At 41.5% G+C, this 16,541-nt stretch overlaps 1 protein-coding gene across 1 annotated transcript in view; it reads left to right on the forward strand.

Annotated features, from left to right (window-relative positions):
* The first annotated feature begins 12,032 nt into the window (after positions 1 to 12,032).
* The window catches only part of TEC (tec protein tyrosine kinase), a 130,813-nt gene continuing 126,304 nt past the window's right edge, over positions 12,033 to 16,541 (forward strand). Inside the window, exon 1 of the mRNA XM_026016533.2 lies at positions 12,033 to 12,128. The gene's annotated coding sequence lies outside the window, so the exon portion shown is untranslated. The remainder of the gene's footprint in view (positions 12,129 to 16,541) is intronic.

Consider the following 16,541-nt stretch of genomic DNA (forward strand, 5'->3'; position numbering starts at 1 on the left):
GTGCCCGTCACCCATTCCCCTCCAACACCCGCCCTCCTCCCCTTCCACCACCCCTAGTTCGTTTCCCCGAGTTAGGAGTCTTTATGTTCTGTCTCCCTTCCTGATATTTCCCACACATTTCTTCTCCCTTCCTTTATATTCCCTTTCACTATTATTCATATTCCCCAAATGAATGAGAACATACACTGTTTGTCCTTCTCCAATTGACTTATTTCACTCAGCATAATACCCTCCAGTTCCATCCACGTTGAAGCAAATGGTGGGTATTTGTCGTTTCTAATGGCTGAGGAATATTCCATTGGATACATAAACCACATCTTCTTTATCCATTCATCTTTCGGTGGACACCGAGGCTCCTTCCACAGTTTGGCTACTGTGGACATTGGTGATAGAAACATCGGGGTGCAGGTGTCCCGACGTTTCATTGCATCTGAATCTTTGGGGTAAATCACCAGCAGTGCAATTGCTGGGTCGAAGGGCAGGTCTATTTTTAACTCTTTGAGGAACCTCCACACAGTTTTCCAGAGTGGCTGCACCAGTTCACATTCCCACCAACAGTGTAAGAGGGTTCCCTTTTCTCCGCATCCTCTCCAACATTTGTGGTTTCCTGCCTTGTTAATTTTCCCCATTCTCACTGGTATGAGGTGGTATCTCATTGTGGTTTTGATTTGTATTTCCCTGATGGCAAGTGATGCAGAGCATTTTCTCATGTCACAAGCAGGATTCTGATATTGATACAGTCACGATAACATTCCCATCTCCAGGAAGATCCCTAGTATTGCCCTTTTCTACCCATACTCGTGTTGTTCCTCCCCCACTTCCTTATAATACCTAGTAACCACTAATCTGTTCTCCATTTCTATAACTTTGTTATTTCTAGAATGTTATATAAATGGGATCATATAGTATGTAATCATTTTTATTGGCTCTTTTCACTCAGCATAACAGTGCTGGAGATTTACCCAGATTGGCTGAGTGTGTCAAACGAGCGTTTAATTTGTTTCTTTTCATTGCTGACCAGTTGGTATAATATACAGTTTAACTATTCACCCATTGAAGGACAGGCAGGTTTTTCTAAGTTTTGACTATTACAAAGAAAACTACTATAAACTTTGAATATAGGTTTTTGTGTGAACTTAAGCTTTTGTTTCTCCGGGACAAATGCCTAAGTGCAATTGCTGGGTCGTATGATACTAAGATGTTTGGTTTTTCAAGAAACTGCCAAACCATTTTCCTGAGGAGCCGTATCATTGAACATTCCCACCAGCAATGCCCCACATCCTGCTTGCATTTGGTGTCGTATGTTTTATCTCAGCCATTCTGATAGTTGTTTAATGATACCTCATTATAATTTAATTTGCATTTACCAAACATTTAATCATGTTGAAAATCTTTTCGTGTGTTGATTTGCTATCTGTGTGTGCTCTTTGGTGAAATGTCGCTTCATGTCTTTGGTTGCCCAGAAAGTTTTCTAATTGGGTTGTTTGGGTTTTTTTGCTGTTGAGTCTTTAGAGCTCTGTATATAGCCTAGATACTAGTCTTTATCAGATATACAGTTGGCACACAGTTTCTCCTAGTGTGTAGCTTGTCTTTTCAGCCTCTTAACACGGACTTCCACAGAGCCCAAGTTTTATTTAATTGAGATCTAATTTGCATAGCTCAAAATTCACCATTTTAAAATGTAGATTTCAGGTTGTCTTTTAAATTTTATACACTATCGTACAACCATCAGAGCTACCTACTTCCTCAACATTTCCATCACCCCCAAAAGAAACCGCATACCTATTAGCAGTTTGTCCTAAATTCCCTCCCTACCTCTATCCCTTGGCAACCAGTAATCTGTTTTCTGTCTCTATAGATTTTTCTATGCTGGACATTTCCTATAAATGAAATGAGTACAGCATGTGGCCTTTTGTGTCTGGCTTCTTTCACTTAACATGTTTTCAAGGTCCATCTATGTTGTAGCACGTATCGGTACTTCATTTCTTTTAATGGTGGAATAATAATAGTCCATGGTATATGTATGAGATTTTGTTCATCCATTCATCAACTGGTGGACATTTTTGTGGTCTTCACTTTTTTGAATAATGCTGCTATGAACATTTGTAGATAAGCATTTACTTGGGAACCTGTTCTCAGTTCTGTGAGATATCTAGGAAGAAATTGCTGGGTCTTTTTTTTTTTTTTTCCCCTGGGTCTTATAATTATCTGTTTAACTTGTTGACAAACTGCAAAATGTTTTCCATGGCACAAAGGTTTTTGTTTTTGTTTTTGTTTTTCAAATACTAAAGCGATTTTGAATTTCCAGAACAAATCACACTTGGTCATCATGTATAACTCTTTTTAACTGAGTTCTCTTTGCTATTTTGTTAAAAGTTTTTATGTCAATATTTATGAGCGATATTGGTCTTCAGTTTCTCTTTTTGGTACTGTTTTTCTCTAGTTTTGGCATTAGGGTAATGCTTGCTTTATATAAAACTAACAAGGAATTGTTCTTTCTTCTATTTTCTGGTAAAGATTATGAAGAATTAGTGTTAATTCTTTAAATATTGGTTAGAATTTTCCAGCAAAACTATTTGGCCTGAAGATTTCTTTTGGGGAGCTTTAAAATGATATCTTCAATCCATAATAGTTATAGGTTTCCCCACTTATTTTCTTTTAGGTGATTTGTAGTAAATTGCACTTAAAAATATATTTAATTTATTTATTCATGAGATACCCAGAGAGGCAGAAACATAGGCAGAGGGAGCCTGCTACCAGACTTGATCCCAGGACCCTGATATCATGACCTGAGCCAAAGGCAGATGCTCAACTACTGAGCCACCCAGGCATCCCATAATTTGTACTTTTTAATGACTGGTCTATTTCATCTAAATTGTCAAATTTATGTTTGTCAAAAAATTGTAATTATGTAATGGTGATGGACATTAATTAGACTTTTTGTGATCATTTTACAATATATACAGAGTTGTTATGTTGTATACCTGAAACCAATATAATGTTAAATATCAATTATATTTCACTTAAAAAATTATATGTATAGAGTTTTTTGTCATATTTCTTTATCATCTTTTTGATGTTGGAGTGGTCTGTAATGATACTTCCATTTCATTCCTGATATTGATAACTTGGATTTTCTTTCTTTTTATCTTTGAGTCTTCCTAGGTGTTTTATCATTTTTATTAATTTTTCTAAAGAACCAGGTCTGTCTCTATTGTTTTTTTTTTTTAATTTTTATTTATTTATGATAGTCAAAGAGAGAGAGAGAGAGAGAGAGAGAGAGGCAGAGACACAGGCAGAGGGAGAAGCAGGCTCCATGCACCGGGAGCCCGATGTGGGATTTGATCCCGGGTCTCCAGGATCGCGCCCTGGGCCAAAGGCAGGCGCCACACCGCTGCGCCACCCAGGGATCCCCTGTCTCTATTGTTTTGTGGTTTTCAATTGCATTGATTTATGCTTTTAGTTTTATTTGTGTCCTTCTGTTTGCTTTGGATTTATATTACTCTTCTTTTTCTAGGTTCTTAAAAAGGGAGCTTAAATTTGAGAATTTTCCTCCTCTAATGTATTCATTTACTGCTATAAATTTCTCTCAACACTATTTAGCTGTATCCTACAAATTTTGATACATTGTTCATTATTATTCCACTTATTTTTTATTTTCCCTTTTACTTTTCTCTTTGATACATGAATTATTCACAAATACATTGTTTAATTCCCAAGCATTTGTTTGGAGATTTGCCTGATATCTTTCTGATACTGATTTCTGGTTTAATTTTATTGTGATCAGAGAACATATTCCATATGGGTTCAATTATTTTAAATTTGTTATAGTTTGTTTTATGGCTCAGGATATAATCTATCTTGGTATATGTTCCATGGACCCTTAAAAAGGATGTGTATTCCACTATTGAGTGGAGCATCCTGCAAGTATCAATTAGAATCTCTCAGTTGATGGTGGTATTGGGAGTTTTTCTACATCCTTGCTAGTTTTCTGTCTGTTTGTTCTATCAACTATTAAGAAAGTAGCATCTTTACAATTCCATTTCAATTTAAATATTGAGTATTTATCTTTTTGTAGAGCTTTTTAGTGGGTGCTCTAGATTATACATCATATATACACAACTTCTACTGGTGTCATTGTGTTACCAGTTTGAAGAGAATGTAGAAACTTTAACTCCCTTTACATATATTTATCCTCTTTTATTTATAATTGTCCTAAATATTTATTTCACATACTTTTAGAACCACTTGAACAATGTTATAATCTTTGCTTCAACCATCCATTATAATTTAGAAAAAGGAAGAGAATAGGGAAAGCCTATTGCACTTACAAATATTTTTACTTACTGTGCTCTCTCTTCATTGATATTCCAAAATTCCTTCTTTTTCCAATTCCTTTCTGGTTGGAGAACTTCCTTTAGCCATTCTTTTAGGGTAGGTTGGCTTTATTTTCCATTATCTGAGAATGAGTTCATTTCTCCTTCATATTTAAGGGATATTTTTGCTGGGTATAGGACTGTGGGCTGACTGGCCATTATTTTATGTTAGCACTCAAAACTGTTGTGCCACTTCCTTCTGCATGGTTTCTGAATTTGAATTATATTCCTTCCATAGGTAAGATGTTATGACTCTCCCACTATTTTAAAGATTTTTTTCTTTTTCTTTAATTTTAAGAAGTTTGATAATGATGTATGTGGCTTAGTATGGATTTCTTTGCCTTTATCCTACATGAAGTTAGCTTAACTTCTTGATCTGTAAGTTTATAGATTTTGAAAATATGGCGTTTTCAGCTATTATTTTTTGAGTACTTTTCCAGCCCTATTCTTTCTCCTCTTCTAATACTCTGAAGATAAAAATGCAAGATTCTTTGTTAGAGTCTCATAGGACTGTTCACAGATTTGCTTTGTTTTGTTTCTGTTTGTTCAGATTGAATAACTTGTATTGCTCCCTCTAGTTCACTAATTTCCTATATCTCATGCATTCTGCTGAAGCCTATCCATGGCATTAAAATTTTAATTTTTGTATTTTCAGTTCTAAAGTTTCTATTTGGTCAACTTTTAGGTCTTCTATTTCTTTATTGAGACTTTCTATTTCCCTGCTGAGATTTTTCTATTTAAAAAAAATTAGTTCAAACATGTTGGTAACTCCTCATTGAATTGGTTTAATGATGGCTGCTTTAAAATCTTTTTCAAGATTTTTTAAAAAAATGTATTCATGAAAGACACAGAGAAAGAGGCAGAGACACAGGCAGAGGGAGAAGCAGGCTCCCTGAAGGGAGTCTGATATGGGACTCAATCCCAGGACCCCAGGATCACGACCTGAGCCAAAGGCAGATGCTCAACCACTGAGCCACCCAGGTGCCCCTGGGTGCTTTAAAATCTTTGTCACATGATTCTAACTTCTCTGTGATCTTGGTGTTGGTGTCTATTAGTTACCTTTTTTTTCATTCAGTTTGAGATCTTGTTTATTAATATAGCAAGTTATTTCCAATTGAAACCAGGACATTTGGGGAATTATGTTATGATATTCTGGATTAGATTTAAGCCTTTATTGTAACCGGCTTCTTATCACACTACTTTGGCAGAGGACCGTGAGAGGCCAGTTGGAATTAGAAGTTCAGGTTTCCCACTTTCATTTTTCCTCCATTGAAAATCAAGGGAGGTACTCCCCATTTCTGTTAATGGGGTTGGGAGTTCCAGCTCTTTCCTAGGTTTTCAGTGATGCCTCCTTGGCTGAGAGGGATAGGAACTTCTTGTTACTGCTCCTTATGTGAATTTCAGTGACTACAGCGTGGGAATGTGGGTGGCCTCAATAATTGGTTTTGTATTCTTGTTTGAATTTATTGTGTAAAGCTATTTTGGTTTTAAATATGTATAAAATGCTATGAACATAAGTAATGCATGACTAGTTTTATATTTACATGTAGTTAACTGACTAAAAATGAAAATGTTTTTATTTAAAAGGGCTTTATACTCTTGGTTTTGGCTCAAGTTGTGATCTCAGAGTTGTGAGATGGAGCTTGGTGTTGGGCTGTGTGCTCAACATAGTGTGCTTGAGTTTCTCTCTCTTCTTTTCCCTCTGCCCCTCCTGCTCATGTTCTCTCTCTCTAAAGTCAATAATTCTCTTTTTTTGAGAGGTCTTTATACCATATACCAGTTTGAGAAACACTGATGTGGGTAACTACAAGGTCTGATGCCCAAATCATGAGTCTCTGGAGATATTCATATTTCCGTCCATGTTCTCTTACCTACACGAAAAGACAGAAAGAGCTGGGGCCCTGACACTATGGACATCATGCCAGTCTGACATAGATTTCTTATAGATAAAAGAAAAATAAACTCCTACTAAGGGTTTTATTAGTTTCCTACTGCTATTGGAACATATCACCACAAACTTACTAGCTTACAACAACACAAATGTGTTCTTTTAGAGTTCTTCAGGTCTGAAGTCCAAAATCAATTTTTCTGGGCTAGCATCCAGTTGTCAGCAGGGCTGGTTGACTCCGTAGGCTCTAGGACAGAATCTGTTTTCTTGCCTTCGCCAGCTTCTAGAAGCTGCCCCAATTCCTTGGCTTGTGGTCCTTTCATCTTCAAAGCAAGCAGTATAGCATCTTCAAATCTCTTTCTTGCTCTCTGTGTTCTGCTTCTCTTATGATATTTCCTTCTCTGGCTCTGAAGCTCCTGCCTCCCTTTTGTGGTTACATTAGGCTTACCTGGATAGCCCCCAAAAATCTCTCCATCTGAAGATAATTCACTTACTTACATCTACAAAGTTCCTTTTATTATGTAAATTAACATATTCCTGGGTTCCAGGGATTTAAGATGTGGATATCTTTGGAGGCCATTATTCACCTACCAGAGGGGAAATCATTTACTTGCAACTAAATCCCCGCTCAGCAGGGAGCCTGATCTGGGGCTCGATCCCAGGACACCGGGATCATGTCCTGAGCTGAAGGCAGATGCTTAACCAACTGAGCCACCCAGGTACTCTGTAAATCAATTTTTAAATGACTGACCTTTCCCTAGAATGTATACTCCACCATAATAGGGATTTTTTTTCAGGATTGTTCAGCAGGGTTTTCTCAGTTTTCTGCTAATGCAGTGATGGTCACATTTTCATGACTGTCACTGTTGAGAAGGTAGCTTCAAAAAGTCCGGGGTGTAGAGCATTCTAGGCAGAAAGAAAAGCACGTACAACATCAGGCCAGCATATACTTTTTATTCATACCAATAATAATGAATATAACATTTGTTGTCTTATAGCTCATTTTATCTCAATTCTCATAAACTATCAAGTCATTGATATATTGTACCCATTTAAAAACACTATTTATTTATTTATTTATTTATTTATTTATTTATTTATTTATTTTTATTTATTTATGATAGTCACACAGGGAGAGAGAGAGAGGGGCAGAGACACAGGCAGAGGGAGAAACAGGCTCCATGCAACGGGAGCCCGACCTGGGATTCGATCCGGGTCTCCAGGATCGCGCCCTGGGCCAAAAGCAGGCGCCAAACCGCTGCGCCACCCAGGGATCCCTGAAAACACTATTTAGATCCTAATCCAAAACATAAACTGGCCCAACCCAGAGGATTTCACTCAGTATGTTTCTCATCTTTACCTTTGTATCTCTCTTCTGAGTGTAATCTGGTCTAGCCTCTATGCTTTCTTTTCTGACTCTGCAATTTAAAGTTTTTGCTTACGATTGAATCAACATAAAAATATTATACAAGGAAATATTAAAACAACAACAACAACAACAAAACCATGATCTGGGGCACCTGGGTGGCCCAGTTAGTTAAATGTCTGTTGATTTGGGCTTAGGTCATGATCTCAGGGCCGCATCAGGCTCCACACTCAGCAAGAAGTCTGCTCAAGATTCTCTCTCCCTCTTCCTCTGCCCATCCCCACCTTATGGGTGCATGGTTGCACACACGCTTTCTAAAATAAATAAATACATCTTTAAAAAAAAACACCCCAAAACTCATGATCCATGATTCAAACATTATTTTCTCTGCCAGATTTGCCTGGGTAAGCGTGCAAGCTTTAGAGTCATATTGCTTTATATTCATATCCTAGCTTTGTCACTCACTAACTGTGTGACTTTGGTCAAATTACTCAGATCTTCCTGTTTCAGTTTCCTCATCAGTAAAACAAAAATAACAACTGTACCTTCCTCACACAGCTGTTGTGAAAATTAGACGAATTAATCTAATGTACTGAAAACAGAGGCTGGCACACTGCAACCTGCTCAATAACTATTCATCATTATTCTTATTTTCAACCCAACGATTTACTTCCCACATGATTTTTTATTCAGTTGCAATCACAGGATACATAAAGCATTGTGTTCTACTTTTTTTTCATTTAATGTTCATGTTTTTCTCTTCATTTCTATTTTATTAACCTAGATACTATTTTTAGTGACAGCTTGACATACTATACTATTGATGTTTTGTTTAAATATTGCCTTGTTATTGAGCATTTAATTATTGCCTCATTATTAGTGATGATCTTATAAACATACTTTGTATCTGATGCTTTTTCTTTCTTTTGAATGATTTATGTAGCAACTGTTTGCAGGAGTGTAATTCTTGATTTTGCACCCAACATTTAAAACTCCTTCCTGGGGCACCTGGATGGTGCAGTCAGTTAAGTGCCTGACTCTTGATTTTGGCCCAGGTCATGATCTCAGCACCCTGGGATCAAGCCCCACATCAGGCTCCATGCTCAGTGGGGAGTCTGCTTGAGATTCTCTCTCTTCCTCTCCCTCTGCCCTCCCCGCTCTTGTGCTTGCTCTCTCTCAAATGAATGAATGAATGAATGAATGAATGAATAAATAAATAAATAAATAAAATCTTAAAAAATAACTTCCTACAGGGGGTGCCTGGCTGGCTCAGTGGGTAGAATGTACAGCTCTTGATCTCAGGGCTGTGAGTTCAAGCCTCATGTTGGGTGTGGAGCTTACTTTAAAAAAGCAAACAAACAACCAAAAAAACTTTCTTTCCTTCTATGTAGTTTCAAAGAAACAAGTACTTTCAGTACATGATGGAAAGAGAAGCAGACATATCATACCACCACAGTGAAGTCATCATTTTCTCCTCGGAACAGACTGTTGATAAAAGACTGATAAAGTCTATACTACTTTCATCATTGGCATCATCATTCATTCATTCAACAAACATGAATTATTCATGCAGGGTGGGTCAGGTCTTTTTTGGGTAGGAAGAAAATTATAAAAGAAAGACAAAAAAAGTGTGATGAGCTCCAAATACAAACATCATTTTATTTATAAACCTTCCACATTGATTGTGTCTTTTAATGCACAATGTGGAATCTGTGTGCAAGTTAAAAAGAGCCATTTTCTTCACTCAAAGAATGATGAACTTCACTCAAAATGATGTCAACCTGATACTGCTCATCTTAACATACAAATTTTATAGAAGCCACAGCGATAACTTGTAAGAAGCGAGTCTCCGCCTCCAAGAAGTCTACATTAATGCCTTTTTTCCTGTTCCTCAATGTTATTTTAAAATAAAGAAGACAGTAATGATATTGTTGGAATCTTCTCTTTGATGGCAGAAGAAGTCTTTTAAAGTCCGGCACAACCAGATTCCTTCTTTCTATGAGGGCCCAGTGTAAAAGTTGAGTTATATGGGCCTAAACTGTATTCCATTTTCTATTAAAGCTACTGAACTTGCCACATAAGAAATAATAAAGATTAAATGGTTTTTGTAGCCCACCACATCCTGAGTTCAGTTTTACACCTTTTCACTGGTGTAGCTGAAATTCTGTAAAAGTTTCTCCTGTTGTCGTTATCTCTGTTTCTCTTCTTATCAACCTTCTGCTGAAAACAATTTCCAGTACTCTATACTGCATGCTTTGGGGATGATACACCTGTGGCAACCACCTACCTATGCTGATAATATGATGAATGTCTTCTTTAGGAAACAGTATAACATCGTGGAAACTACCTCAACTATCACTGATAATGAACTCTGTTATCTAGATATTTTGTTTACAGATCAGTTGTCTCTGGTTTTCTGGAGAACTTTTAATCACCACAATATCAACCAACCCTTTAAGACAGTGGCTCTGCTACCTTTTTGGGATCAATTTGATGGAAGTGTTAAGTCCTCTCACTTATATGTTTATGAGCATTTTTCTTGGGAGAAAACCAACTTTATCACCATAATAAATAATTATAACTCTCTCTCTACATACACACAATTTTATTTCTTTTTTCTTTTTTTTTGCCTATAGTTTCACCTCTGCTCCCTCAAAGAACACCTGCCCTGGGGGAAATTATGTCAATGAGTCAACAGTAGTTTCTGGATGGGATAAGAGGCAGGAGAGATGGGGCTGGCAAGAGACAGTAGATCCCAAGTTCAGGTCATTATACTCAAGGACTCCACCAGAGTGAGAAAAGATTTGGCATCAGGCCTTGGTTCAAATATGTGCCCTCTTCCCACCCCCACCTTATTTTCCTAACTAATAACTTAGGCAAATCATTAAACTTCCCAACCCTTAGGATTATGGTTTTTTTTTTCCCCTGTAAAATGAATCTTGTCAGACTGCTTCTCAAGGTGATTGCATGGTCAAAGGAGAGATAATATATGTTTTAAAGTCCCAAACAAGCATGAGCTATAATAACTATGAATGTACTTGCCACTACCTTAGCTTCATCTTCAGGTGGACCGTCCTTTCCTTCAGTGCTGAGCGCTGCTGTCACCTTCTCAGCCAAGTCTCCAGGACACTAGGTGTAAGGTAACCTCTCTCTCCTCATCACTATCCATTATAGTCGGGACACTTCTTGTAGGTGCAGTGGTTCCATTTTGTACTTGCTTACTGTCTTTCTCCCCAGACTAGAATAAAAAGCCCTTGGAGGACAGAGCCCTTGTGTCCCCCAGGCCTGTAACTGTTCACCAGGCCTGGTGCACGCTCAGATTTTGGTGAGTCGGGGTAGCAGTGGTTCAGAGGGCAGACTCCCGGGGAGGACGACCCGGACTGAAATACCAGCTTTTCAGGTTACTAAGTCGGGTGTCATGAGGTTGGTTATTTAGCTTCTCTGTGCCTCACTTTCACATGTAAAATGGGGGATTCTGATGTACACTTTGCAGAAATGTGAATACCTGTAAACTATGGAAACAGTGCCGGGCACCTAGTCTTATACAAGTCCTGTTTGCCACTCTTCAGTGGGTGACGAAGTATTAATATATTAATAGGGACTGCACCTGACCCTATAGGTGTATCAGATACGCTCCGATGCCTTAGGCTTGACAGAAAAAGACTTATTCTTTTCGTAAAACTCTGGCTTCGCTCCACTGCACCGTGTCACCCGCCTGGCCCGCTTCCCTTAGCGGAAGGGGAGGTGCGGTCCCTGATTCCGACCGAGTCCCCAGTCACCCACAGGTGGCACTGCTCGGGGCTCTCCCGGGCGGGGGTGGTCCCAAGCCCGCGGGGCGGTCCTCCTGGGGCAGGAAGCCTAGGCCTAGGGAGTCCCAGCGCCTGGTTCGGGAGCACAAGGGACGCTCCCCACTTTCCCGACACTCCCGCCTCCGGGCTCAAAACCTCTGCAGGGCTCGTGGGAACCGGTGGCCGCGGGCGGGGGCGGGGCCTGAGGGGGCGGGGGCGCGGCGGGAGGGGCGGGCTCAGAGCGGGGCCTGCGGGGCGTGGCGGGGCAGGGGCGGGGCCTGCGGGGCGGGGGCGCGGCGGGGGCGGAGCGGAGCCTGCGTGGTGGGGGCAGAGCGGGGCCTGCGGGGCGAGGCGGGGGCGGGGCCTGCGGGGCGGGGGCGGGGCCTGCGGGGGCGGGAAGGACTCGGAGCGGCGCCTGCGGGGCGGGGCCTGCGGGGCGGGGCGGGGCCTGCTGGGAGGGGCGGGCTCGGAGTGGGGCCTCCGGGGCGGGGGCGGGGCCTGCGGGGCGGGGGCGTGGCGGGGGCGTGGCGGGTCCTGCGTGGCGGGGGCGGAGCGGGGCCTGCGGGGCGGGGCGGGGGCGGGGCCTGCGGGGCGAGGGCGGGGCCTGCGGGGGCGAGGGCGGGGCCTGCGGGCTCCAGGCTGCGGACGCGTTGGGGCCCGCGGGACTTCGCAGTGTCCGCGGCTCGGCGCAGCCCGCGCGCTCCCGCCAGGTAAGGATGCGGCGGGTCCGCAGGGGCGGCCGGGGACTGGGGGGATGCGGGCAGGGCCGGGCAGGACGGACGCGAGGCGAGAGGCGGCTCCCACGAGCCCGGAGCCGACCCTCCCGGGAGGAGGAAGGTTTTCTCCCCAGCGCGGCGCGCACGGGGGCGCCACGCCAGGTGAGGGACCCGGGCCCTCGGGTCCGGGAGGAAGGGACAGGTGCGCGCTCCCGCGGCCGCCGCCTCCCCGCCGCCCGCCTGTGGGCTCAGGCGCTGGCCTCTCCCGGGGAGCACCCGCCGCCTTTTCCTTCGGGTCCGGGACCGAGGCCACCTGGCGCCGGGGTCACCTCCCGGCGGCGCGGCCAGGTGGGGTCCCCCCCTGCGGTTGGGCGGCCGCGCAGGCTCCGCTGAAAGTTGGCACAGTCCGCAGAGACATTCCACAGTCGTACGTGCCCGAGGGCCTCACCCCACCAACCTCACAGGTGTTTTTTTTTTTTTTTTTTTTTTTTTTAATCTGGGAAATAGTTTGAATCTTGAAAATAGGAGTCGGTGAATGTATGCATTGGAAACACTAGGACCTTGACCGGAGTGTGCACTTTTCTTTGGATCCTAAATTTGCTTTTTGATCCGATTCCCACCACCACCCTCCCACCCCGCCCCAAGAAAGAATAATAACACATTTCTCTGTACCAGGTTCGGAAACAGCCTCGTCTATTGCCATTCTTTGGAAACTGGAATATTTGATTAGAAGGGTTGGGAACAACAGGATGGGCTGGTGGCTAAGTGGGTTTGAAGGTTATCCAAAATCGTTAAGCGTATACCCTGTATTTTTCCAATGAGTGCCCATTTTCCTCTTAGGAAATTCTGAGAATTTACTCTCTTTGAGATGGTTCTGCCCTAAAGGACTGAGGAGGAAAAAACAACCTTAACAAACCAGTGGTTTTCTCAATTAAGTTTAGGTTTAAACAGATCGGTTTGTGACATTGGTAGCTCAGCCAGCAGGAGTCACATGTGGTATGGAATATCATGACTTACACGGAGAAAAAGAAAGTATGTTGAAATTTTCCTATTGTGTATTGGAAAGTATTTATTTTTTTAAGATTTTATGTATTTATTCGTGAGAGACAGAGAGGCAGAGACACAGGCAGAGGGAGAAGCAGGCTTCTCCTGAGGAGCCTGAATTGGGACTTGATCCCAGGGCCCGGGGTCATGACCTGAGCCTAAGGCAGATGCTCAACCACTGAGCCACCCAGGCATACCTGAAAGCATTTTTTAGTTCAGTTACATTTTCAGTGTTTAGGAAAGACCTATACTTTCCCTGTACTCCAATTAATCTGATCAATATATTACTCGTCCTGCCAATTCATGATGCTGACTGCAGTGTATTTATGCTAATGAGTTTGATTCTTTTTTTGTTTTGTTTTGTTTTTTTTTTTGAGTTTGATTCTTCCCACAAGGGTGTGTATATGTTTCAGTTTTTGGAACTGTACAGGGCAGGTGTTGTAGACTCATGCACATCAGTGCCCTGCTGTAGTTGGCAAAACCTTAGCTTCACATTGGTCCTTGAACTAAAAATTTCACATCTTCCCAAATAGAAAAGAATATGGAATATAAATGTATGCTCTAGCACTTTCAACCTGTTTAATTATTCTGTACTAAGTCAGCATGTTTTCTCAGCAGCTAGATACTCAGGGCAGGGGCTATATTTTATCAAAGCATGGTAAAGCTCAGAGAATGGTAACCTTCACTCTGGAAAGTTGACCGTTGATAGGGTGGTTGGAAGGGTTGTGTCTACTTTTATGCTTGGGGAAGAATTGTGGGACTCCCTGCCTTCCTCTGCATATCCAAAGTAGTAGGAGCCTGAGTCCTGGGCCTCCAAGCACACCTCTGCTTACAGGTTACTCCAGGTTGGCCAGCTGATACCTCCTCTCCCTGCCCCAGCTCTTCCAGTTTTGTGGCTTCCACCCCGGCTCCACCCTTCCCTGGATTCCCACCCTTAGGGAGAAGCAACTTATTTTTCAGGACAGAGAGATGAGATCTGCATAGTTGACACAGGGATGTTGATCCAGCCTGGTGCTGGGTCCCCCGTGATGCTTTAGTAAATGTCTGTTGAGGAAAGTGCTCCTTATTGTCTCTTGTTATTCAGACTACAGAGGTAAAGAGGAGTGAAGTTGAACTCAGATCAGTTGGTTTAGGGGCCAGCTGCCTTGGTTGGATTAGTGTCATAAAGGGGGACATTTGAATCCATTAGATAGGAGTGAAATTGGCTCATGGTGGTTGGCAATTGTAAGATTATCCTGTACCATGTGATTATGCCATGAGAATAGCTTTGTTGAAAAGAACCCCAGAAGAGAGGGGCTTAGTCGTCTTGACCTGGACTTGTCTTTGTGTTTCTGCCCTAGCTCAACCAGTCCTTCCTTGGGTTGGATTAGAACTATTGCCTTTTCCACCACATTTGACTGCTCAGAGCTCAGATGACAATAGCTACTATGGGCTAGATGTAGAGAATTACATTTTCCTTTGTTGGGAAAAACAAGGATGGAATTTTGCCAAATTGCTATTATGGAGACAAAGTGAAAGCAAATAAATGTAAAACTGCCTGGGCACAGAAGTCAATATAGTTTTTTAAAAAAAATTATAAACTTTTAATCTAAATTACATTGCTCTCTCTCTGGAAACAACCACTTGTAATTCTTTGAGCTGGTTATTTTGGTATCTGTTGCTTGCAGTTCTTACTTCTTGAGTTTTGCAGTTTGAAGTATTATCTGTTGACTTCCCACCGTGGAAGATGATGACGTGGCTGCCTTTATTCCTCTCGCCCCCATCTTGACCACAGCTTCCTTATTTTCCCATCCTTACAGTAGTTAAACAGTAATGTTGGTTAGATCAATATTCATAGCTAAGCCAAGCACAACTTTTTGTTTTCTTTGGAGTTAATAATTGCTTCGTTTGTTCATTTATTTAGTTTCATATGTCCTTATTAATTTGGCCCAAAACTCTTGGCCAGATTTCTGAAACTTGCTTCGCATGCATCAGGTATCATCAATTTCATTGTCCTGGAAAGGTTGTTGGTGAGTCTCCTGGCTTGCCCTAATCTGGAACAGTTGCCCTCTACACGTGGGGCCCAGCGGTCACCCTGAAGATGTCCATCATCATCTTGAAGATCCCCATCATTTCTCTCCTGTGTTGGATCTCTTGTTAAGCACATGTCTTCCTCTGTCTTGGTATGGGTTCCCTTGTTTTGGTGGAGCACAACTTCACGGAGCTTTTTGGAAAAGATGCATGGGATATGAATTTTTTTGAGACAGCATATGCCTGGAAATAGCTGCTTTCAACCAGACAGTGTACAGTTTAGAATTTTAGAATGGAAATCTGGGAGGCATTGCTTCCTTGCCTTCAGGTTGTGTTGCTGTTGAGAAATTCAGAACTGTTCTGATTCCTCAAATTTTGCCTGTGTTTTGTGTACAGTTTACAAGGCTTCTGAGTCTTTTATGGAAGTTTATAGAATTTTCTCTTGGTCTCCATAATTCTGAAATTTCATGATGCTGTACCTTGGTATGGATCTACTTTCTTTTACTGCTCTGGGCTCTTTGGATCCTGAAACCTATATCCTTCAGTTTGGGAAATTTTCTTGAAATTACTCATTGATGATTTCCTCCTTTCCACTTTCTATGATGTTTCTTTCAGAAACTCTTCTTGTTCATGTATTAGATATTTTCTTATATTTTCTTGTATTTCTTATGTAATATTTCTTATATTTCTTATATTCTAATTTTCTTATATTTTCTTTCCTCTCTCTGTATCTTGGTTCTGCTTTTGGGAAGATTGTCTTAATTTTATTATCCAGTCCTCCCACTGAGTTTTTAATAAGTATAATCACATTTTCAATATTTTAAATTAAAAGCTCTTTTTGTTTTTTGAGTGTGTGTGTGTGTGGGTGTGTGTGTTTGTGTGTGGTGTGCTAAAGGAAAGGAATAATTCTCCTCTACCCTCAAGATCTTCTAGCTGGACTAAGAATTAAATTTAAGTGAGACGGATTAACAGGGGAAAAACCTAGTTTTATTCTAAGGGCACAGAGGCCCAATTATGGAATTGAGACCTAAGGAAATAACTAAAGCAGACAGTTTTTATATAGATTGGAGAAAGAAACAAGAAATCTTGGGGAATTAACAGGACAAAGAAAAATTTGGGAGCTTCAATTAGTAAAGAATTCTAAACACAATTTGGGCTGTGATAGTAAAAGAGTAAAAAGTAACAAGGGTTCTTTATACAACCTTCTCAGCCCTAAATTTCCCATCTCTGGCGATAAGGATGTCTTTTTACCTCCTGGTACAGGGAGGGCACCTTTCACATGGGAGATTTATTTCCTGCTTTCAGGAGACAGAGGAGGGTCTGAGTGTTCTTCTTGCATTGGCTGTCTCTTAG

This window comes from Vulpes vulpes, chromosome 2, assembly GCF_048418805.1.
Source record: "Vulpes vulpes isolate BD-2025 chromosome 2, VulVul3, whole genome shotgun sequence".
NCBI classification, from domain to species: Eukaryota; Metazoa; Chordata; class Mammalia; order Carnivora; family Canidae; genus Vulpes; species Vulpes vulpes.